The 7,737-nt window shown below is 43.7% G+C and overlaps 1 pseudogene; it reads left to right on the top strand.

Annotated features, from left to right (window-relative positions):
• The first annotated feature begins 844 nt into the window (after positions 1-844).
• On the top strand, positions 845-5,634 carry LOC100964219 (annotated as a pseudogene).
• Positions 5,635-7,737: the final 2,103 nt, after the last annotated feature.

Here is a 7,737-nt window from a genome sequence, read left to right as displayed (position 1 = left end):
GTTGGCAGTGGAGGGGAGCCAGAAAGCAGAGGGAGGATGGATAAAGATGCCTGACAGATGAATAGCAGTTCCCCAGCTTCCAGGAGCTATGGTGTGGGTCAATGATTGGAACATGTGTCCCCGGAGGGCGAGGTGGAAAGGCCCTTACAATGTTATCCTGACCACACCTACTGATGTGAGAGTAGCAGATGTTCCTTCCTGGATCCATTACAGCAGAGTGAAGCCTGCCACAGAACCAGAGGAGGGACTGCCCCCACCTAAGAGGGGCTGTGCTGAGCAGGACGTGGCAACAAGCAGTCCAAGGTGGACTTCACACCCCTGGTCCTTGGGAAGCCACCTTGGATCCCGACAACCTCCTCAAGCTGGTGTTATGGAGAATGGCAAGCCCTGCTCCAGTCACACCCCGGGAGCTGACTGGTCCATGCATCCACACACGGCCGAAGCATGAGGGTCTAAGTCATCATGGGACTGTTCTTTATTGAACTCATGAGAGCTAGGTGGACTTTAGTTTGTGCAAATATTCAGGATGCTAATGTAGAAAATTGTACGAAACAGATTAGCTTTAGATTATATACTTACTGCTGAAGGAGGAGTATGTGAAAAGTTCAATCTGACCAACTGTTGTCTGAAAACAGATGATCAAGGTCTAGTGGTGGAACATATAACTACTAAAATTTCCAAATTGGCTCATATACCAGTACAGATGTGGCACGGATTTGATCCGAAATCCATCTTTAGAGGATGGTTCTCTGCTTTTGGAGGTTTTAGGACCCTTATAATAGGAGTCTTATTGTTATTAGATACTTGCCTTCTGCTCCCATGCCTATTGCCAGTATTACTCCAGATGGTGAGGAACCTAGTGAGTTCGACTGTGTCTCAAAGAGGCCCAGGTGGAGCGTATGACATGCACCACCAACAAACTGCAGCACAGGTTGATGAGGATGGTGGTGAGACTCCATAACAAGTTGTTCTGAGTCTCAAAGGGGGAATGAGGCAAGAAAGTAAAAGCAGAGCTAAAAGAATCTGTCTTAGCCACCCTATGTAGGCCTTAGCCAAGCCACAGTCATTTCTGTTGTCTGTATATTCCTCCCTTGACATGCGCAGGGCCTAAATTGTAACCTAATAACTTCCTTGGACTTCCTTTGCCTTTGAGGGCAGGTGGTCCAACTGATCTCAAGGACATGGGCCAATCTGACCTTCCCCCTTGAACCCGGGCCCTTGAGGATGATGTCATGTCTATCTCAGTTTTATGACCCTCACGTGCACTGTAGCCCTGAAAAGTGGATAAAAGGGAGACAGGGGACTCAGGTAGAGGGGCTTAGTTTTGGAGACACTGGTCTTCCAAGTTCCCCTGGCCAAAATAAAGCCACTTCCTCTAATCACTTGGTGCCTGGAGTCTTTTGTCTGCATCGGTTTCCTGCTACATTTTTAATTCATGAAACACTTATATAAATTAGGTTATTTTTTCTTAAAACGTCTCATCAACTAAGTTATGAACTATTGTTTCTTTTTTTTAATTTTATCCAAGGTTAAGTCAAAGTTTTAGGCTTATAATTTTTACTCAATAAAGCTAAATAAAATTCACCGGAAAAAGGGAAACATATTATAGAATACCATAAAAGGAAAACATTATAAAATAATCAAATTTTAAAACCAATTTATGAAAGAAGAAGGTCCAAAGTCTTCATTATCTTCTCACAGAAAAAAACTCCATTAATGTACACCTAGTCCACTTCCACAACTTAGATCCTAAGAACAGTCTCACATCACTTCATATGTTGTCTTTTACCCTTATTTAACAGTTCTGTCACAATCATCTTTTCATAATCCACCCTCAACCACTTTTTGGAGGAATGTGGGAAGGAAATAAACAGAAACATAAAGGATGCAAGAAATCACGTTTACCCTTAATTTTACTTTTAGTTAATAGGTACCACACATCCAAGTGTGCAAGAAACTGGGAATGTATGAAGAAAGAAAGCACTAAAGGAGTAAAAAGAGCCTGGACACGAACTGGGAAACATCCTTTTAATTATATTGCTCCCAATGTCAGAATCTGTGATTTTTTTTAATTATCAGCTGATTATCTTCTTAAGTCTTTATTGAAATCTTTTGTAAGGTAAACATACCTTGTATTTCTTTCTTTCCTCCTATAGTCTTATCTAAAGCCTTGTACTTACTTTCTGATATTGTTAAGGATCTTAGAAATTTTAAAAAGGTATTCTTTACCAAAACAGATATTGAACTCTGTTATAAGGCCTAGATTTAAGTAATGTTTCATACTTTGGTAAGATGGAAAGCCTAGTTATCTGTGGACTTCTTAGACACAATAGCATGTTCTGCTTTCTGGAAGGATAAACAAGTGCTTGACACACAAAGCCAGTATCAGTTCCAGAAGTCCTGATAGTCCTAACAGGGTACATAAAGTTAAAAACTTGTTTCTCATATGAGATATGAGATTTTTCTCATATTTACCTTACATATCATGAATTTCTTGCATATTTTGTGTCAGTAGCTTAGCTATTTCTTAGTTGTCTTTAAAATAACATGAAATTTCAATATTCTGTCCAGAAGCAAAATAAAGTATTTACATAGATACAAAAATACGGAGGTGCTCTTTATTTTGTGTTTTTTATAACTACATTTTTTAAAATTCCAAATATTCTCATCCCTTGTCAACATCATTAGTTTATGTTCTTGAAAACTAATATAGTTGAGAAAATTTGATCATGAAATCAGAGTATCATGGGATATATTGGGTTGTAGTAAATGTTTAAAATAAGAAACCAGGTTCGGTGCCCATTGCTCAGTGGTTAGATCAACAGCCACACATACACCATGGCTGACAAGTTCAAACCCAGCCCAGACCTGCTTAACAACAATGACAACAACAACAACAAAAATACCTGGCCATTGTGGCAGATGCCTGTAGTCCTAGCTACTTTGAAAGCTGAGGCAAGAGAACCACTTAAGCCCAGGAGTTTGAGGTTGCTGTGAGCTGTGATGTCACAACACTCTACTGAGGGTGACATAGTGAGACTCTGTCTCAAAAAAAGAAAAAAAAATGTTAATCTGCTAAGTTAGAAACCTCTCTTCCTGGAGGCGCGCAGGTCGGACGCGGCGCCTTGCGCGGTCCCCCTGCCTAGCCACTGCGGCTACTCGCGCCGCGGGCCCGGGCCGCCTGCGTGTGGGCCCCTGTCGTCGGCGCCCCCGGGTCCCTGCCGCTGCTAGTCGGTCCGGGGCGGGGGTTCCTCGGGGCCCTGGGGCTGCGCGCCGTTGGAAGAGCGGCTGTGGGACGGAGATCTCGGCGGCGCGGGCCCACGCGGTTCCCGGGGCTGTGGGCTCGCGGTGCCAACACCTGCAAGTGCGGAGCGCTCGGGAGGCGAGGCCTGGCGGCGCGGACCGGCGGCGGCTGCTGGGGACCACGGGCGGCTGCGCCCCGCGGCGGCCCGGCTCGCGGAGACCCCGAAGCTCCTGCAGCTTGCCTACCCCGAGCGCCGCAGGCTAGCAGGTGCGGTTGGATTCTGGCCCTATCCAGGGTCATCACCATGTCCGCCCCTTTCTTCTTGGGGAAGATCATTGAAGTCATCTACACCAACCCCACTGTAGACCACAGTGGCAATCTGACCCGCCTCTGCCTGGGGCTCAGCGGTGTGCTTCTGTGTGGTGCTGCTGCCAAGGCCGTCCGTGTCTACCTCATGCACACTTCAGGTCAGCGCATCGTGAACAGGCTGAGAGTGTCATTATTCTCCTCCATCCTGAGGCAGGAGGTTGCTTGCTTTGACAAGACCTGCACAGGAGAATTGATTAACCGCCTCTCCTCAGATACTGCATTGCTGGGGCGATCAGTGACAGAAAACCTCTCGGATGGGCTCAGAACTGGGGCCCAGGCTTTCCTAGGGATCAGTATGATGTTTTTTGTCTCACCTAATCTGGCCACGTTTGTTTTGAGCGTGGTGCCTCCAGTGTCCATCATTGCTGTGTTATGGACGATATCTAAGGAAACTGACCAAAGTCACTCAGGATTCCCTGGCTGAAGCCACTCAGCTAGCTGAGGAACATATTGGAAATATGAGAACTTTTCGAGCTTTGGGGAAAGAAATGACTGAAATAGAGAAATACGCCAGCAAAGTGAACCATGTGATGCAGTTAGCAAGGAAGGAGGTGTTTGCTCCGGCAGGCTGCTTTGGAGGAACCCGGCTCTCTGGAAACCTGATTGTGCTTTCTGTCCTGTACAAAGGAGGGCTGCTGATGGGCAGTGCCCACATGACAGTGGGCGAACTCTCTTCCTTCCTAATGTATGCTTTCTGGGTTGGAGTAAGCATTAGAGAGGGGGTCATCTTAAATGAGACGAGCTTCCAGGGAGCTCTGGAGTTTAAGAATGTGCATTTTGCCTATTCAGCTTGAGAGGGCCAGACCAGCGCCATTTTGTTGTTTACTGCCTAAGTTCAGTTCCTCATTTTGAGCCCCCGCTGCCATCTTAGATAATAAGCTTCAGCTTCCCCAAAACCCTGGCCTTTCCCTGAAATCAAGCACCCCAGTCAGCCAATCAGAAGTGCTCCCCACCCTTCTTGCTTCATACCACCCTAAGACCCCAGTTAGGAAATCCCCCACCCCTCATACCTGTACCAATCCAGAGCCTCCCCGTACTTCCCCAAACCCTGACCACCAATCACCCATACTTCCCCATACCCCAACCACCAATCAAAAATGTACCCCACCCTTCTTCACCCTTCTTGCTTTCTGTACCCTATAAAACTTTCCAACCCCCTAGGCTCGGGGCCTTCCTTGGTATGTTTGCCAAGAGAAGGTCCTGCCGAGCTTGCTAAATGAAGCTCGCCTCTTGCTTTTACATCGGAGTGTGTCTCGGTTTGTCCCTTCATAGGCTAGGGGACTCAGGGAAATTCTGGGTACAACAAGCTCGCCTGGGGGCCCCCATATTTCAGGATTTCAGCCTTTCCATCCCACCAGGATCTGTCATGGCACTGGTTGGCCCAAGTGGTTCTGGCAAATCCACAGTGGTTTCACTCCTCTTAAGGTTGTGTGACCCTGTTTCTGGAACTATCAGTCTTGATATTCGTCAGCTAAATCCAGTCTGGCTGAGATCCAAGATTGGGACAGTGAGTCAGGAACCCATTTTGTCCTCTTGCTCTATACCTGAGAACAGTGCTTACGGTGCCAACGACCCTTCTTCAGTGACTGCTGAGCAGGTGGGGAGAGTGGCAGAGGTGGCCAACGCGGCTGCTTTCATTCGGAACTTCCCCCAAGGGTTCAACACTGTGGTCGGAGAAAAGGGGATTCTCCTCTCAGGTGGGCAGAAGCAGCGGATAGCAATTACATGTGCTCTGCTTAAGAATCCCAAAATTCTTCTCCAAGATGAAGCCACTAGCGCGCTGAACGTTGAAAATGAGCACCTAGTGCAGGAAGCTCTGGATCGCCTGATGGAAGGAAGAACAGCGCTAGTTATCGCCCATCGTCTGTCCACCATTAAGAATGCTAATATGGTTGCTGTTCTGAACCAAGGAAAAATTACGGAGTATGAAAAACATGAAGAACTGCTTTCAAAACCAGATGGGATGTACAGAAAGCTAATGAACAAACAAAGTTTTATTTCAGCATAAAGAAACAATCACTGGTAAATTGAATATGGGAGACTTTAAAGCAAAACAGTGTTTTTGCAGAATAAAAAACTTAGAGACTGTATAAAATCTGTAAATCATACGTCAAATTATTTGAAATATGCCTATTTTTCCAAAGTGTATAAAATATTGTTTTGAAATGTACCTGTTCCCAAGAACTTTTCCTTCAGTGTTTTAACAACTGTAACTTTCTAAATGTCAGTAACACTGAAGTCACTTTCAGGTTTTGTACTTTCCTTCATCTTGGAATATTTTAATTAATACAGCACAACACCTCATGTTCTTATACTGCTGTGAATGATTGAAGCTATTGTCGAATGACAGCTTTAAATAAGGAATTACAAATAAACCCTAATTAGGCCCATTTACCAATCACTGTGTAATTTTTTGGTAGTATTCCACCTACATTGACTCTAATTTTACTAGTTAGAGTAATGAAAAGGAAAATCTAGCCTTTTATTTTTATCCTGATAATCTCACAAAGTGAATCTGACTTATCAGAAATAGTTAACATCACATAGAGAGAAGGGAACATTTTTATTGCCTGTCTCCTGTGTCTTCAAAGGTGTGAAAGTGTAGGAGGACGTATTCCTATGGGATATGACTATGTTCATATTTGTGCAGGTTTCAACATTTTGGCACATGAAAGCCTAAGGAGTTTTTTAAAAAGGGAAGAAGACCCATACTTTGAACAGACTTCTATTTTCTTAATTCATGTATTTATACAAGTACTTTGGGGAAGGAAGGTATGACCTGCCAGTTATTAGCAAGAAAGATAGATAAAAATGCATTTTACATTTAAGTTGTTTGAATGCATGTATTTTGAAATACTTTATCTGTTAAAAATGCATAATTCCCAGGCAAATTTTACAGCATTTTATAATACTTTGGAATTGCATTAATAAGGCTAAAATCTGAAAACTATAATTAATTTTCAGCCTGAAGCCATTTGAAGAAAGTTTGAAATCTTCGCTGTCCTATCAAATAATAAGAAACCTTAAGAATGTGTCAGTCTCTTGAAAAGAGGTATTAAATAGTAGCCTCTTTCTTTTCTTTTTCTTTTTTTTTTTTTTTTAGAGAGAGACTCTCACTTTATCACCCTTGGTAGAGTGCTGTGGCATCACAGCATCACAGCTCATAGCAACCTCCAGCTCTTGGGCTTAGTCAATTCTCTCACCCCAGCCTCCCTAGCAGCTGGGACTACAGGTGCCTGCCATAATGTGTGGCTATTTTTTTGTTGCAATTTGGCCGGTGCCGGGTTCCAACCCACCATCCTTGGTATATGGGGCCAGCACCCTACTCACTGAGCCACAGGCACCGCCCACCTTTCTTTTATTTATGGTTATAACCTGATTCACCTAAATATTTCAAATTTCCTAAGCAATGAATGTTGACAATCACCACATTTGCCATATTTCATATTAGTGTTGTTAATTTGATGTTGCCTCAAGAAAAAGGGCTTATTCTACATTGATGATGCCAGAACCTAGGAAGTAATTATGTTGACATAAACAAAATGGAAGTTTTCTCATGCACTAAGTGTTTATTAGTTCCCTGCTTATACTGGAAGAAGAAACCACTATTTCATGAACAACTTAGAATACTGTATTTCCTTCTACATAAAGGAATTTATTAATGAATACAACAGAGCATGTGAATGGATTTAATATTCTTTGACTTAGTAAACAGCATGACTGTGACAATCTTTTTTGTTGTTGTTGTTGTAGTTTTTGGCCAGGCCAGGTTTAAACTCGCCACCTCCAGCATATGGGGCTGGCACCCTACTCCTTGAGCCACAGGCGCTGCCTGTGACAATCATTTTAACAAGCTTTACTTGTGTTCTTTATAGTTTATGCTATCATTTGGTTTACAGAAAGCAAACAAAACATAAGGTTGTATAGGAGGAAACTCTTGCGCCATGGAAATATTTTTAAAAATTTAATTTGATGAGGGGCGGAGCTAAGATGGCGAACTGCAGCCAGCTTTTTACAGAAGCTCCCGTCCAGAAGGAGGCTGAAAGGACAGAACCTTAGCAAAGTAGCTGATGGTTTGGAGCAGAGACAAGAGAGAAGATTGAAGAGTGCACTTCAACCTTCCT

This window comes from Otolemur garnettii, unplaced genomic scaffold, assembly GCF_000181295.1.
Source record: "Otolemur garnettii isolate 467f Iridium unplaced genomic scaffold, OtoGar3 scaffold00277, whole genome shotgun sequence".
NCBI lineage: Eukaryota > Metazoa > Chordata > Mammalia > Primates > Galagidae > Otolemur > Otolemur garnettii.
Note: the sequence above shows the minus strand (reverse complement) of the source record. Positions and strands in the feature narration are given on the sequence as shown.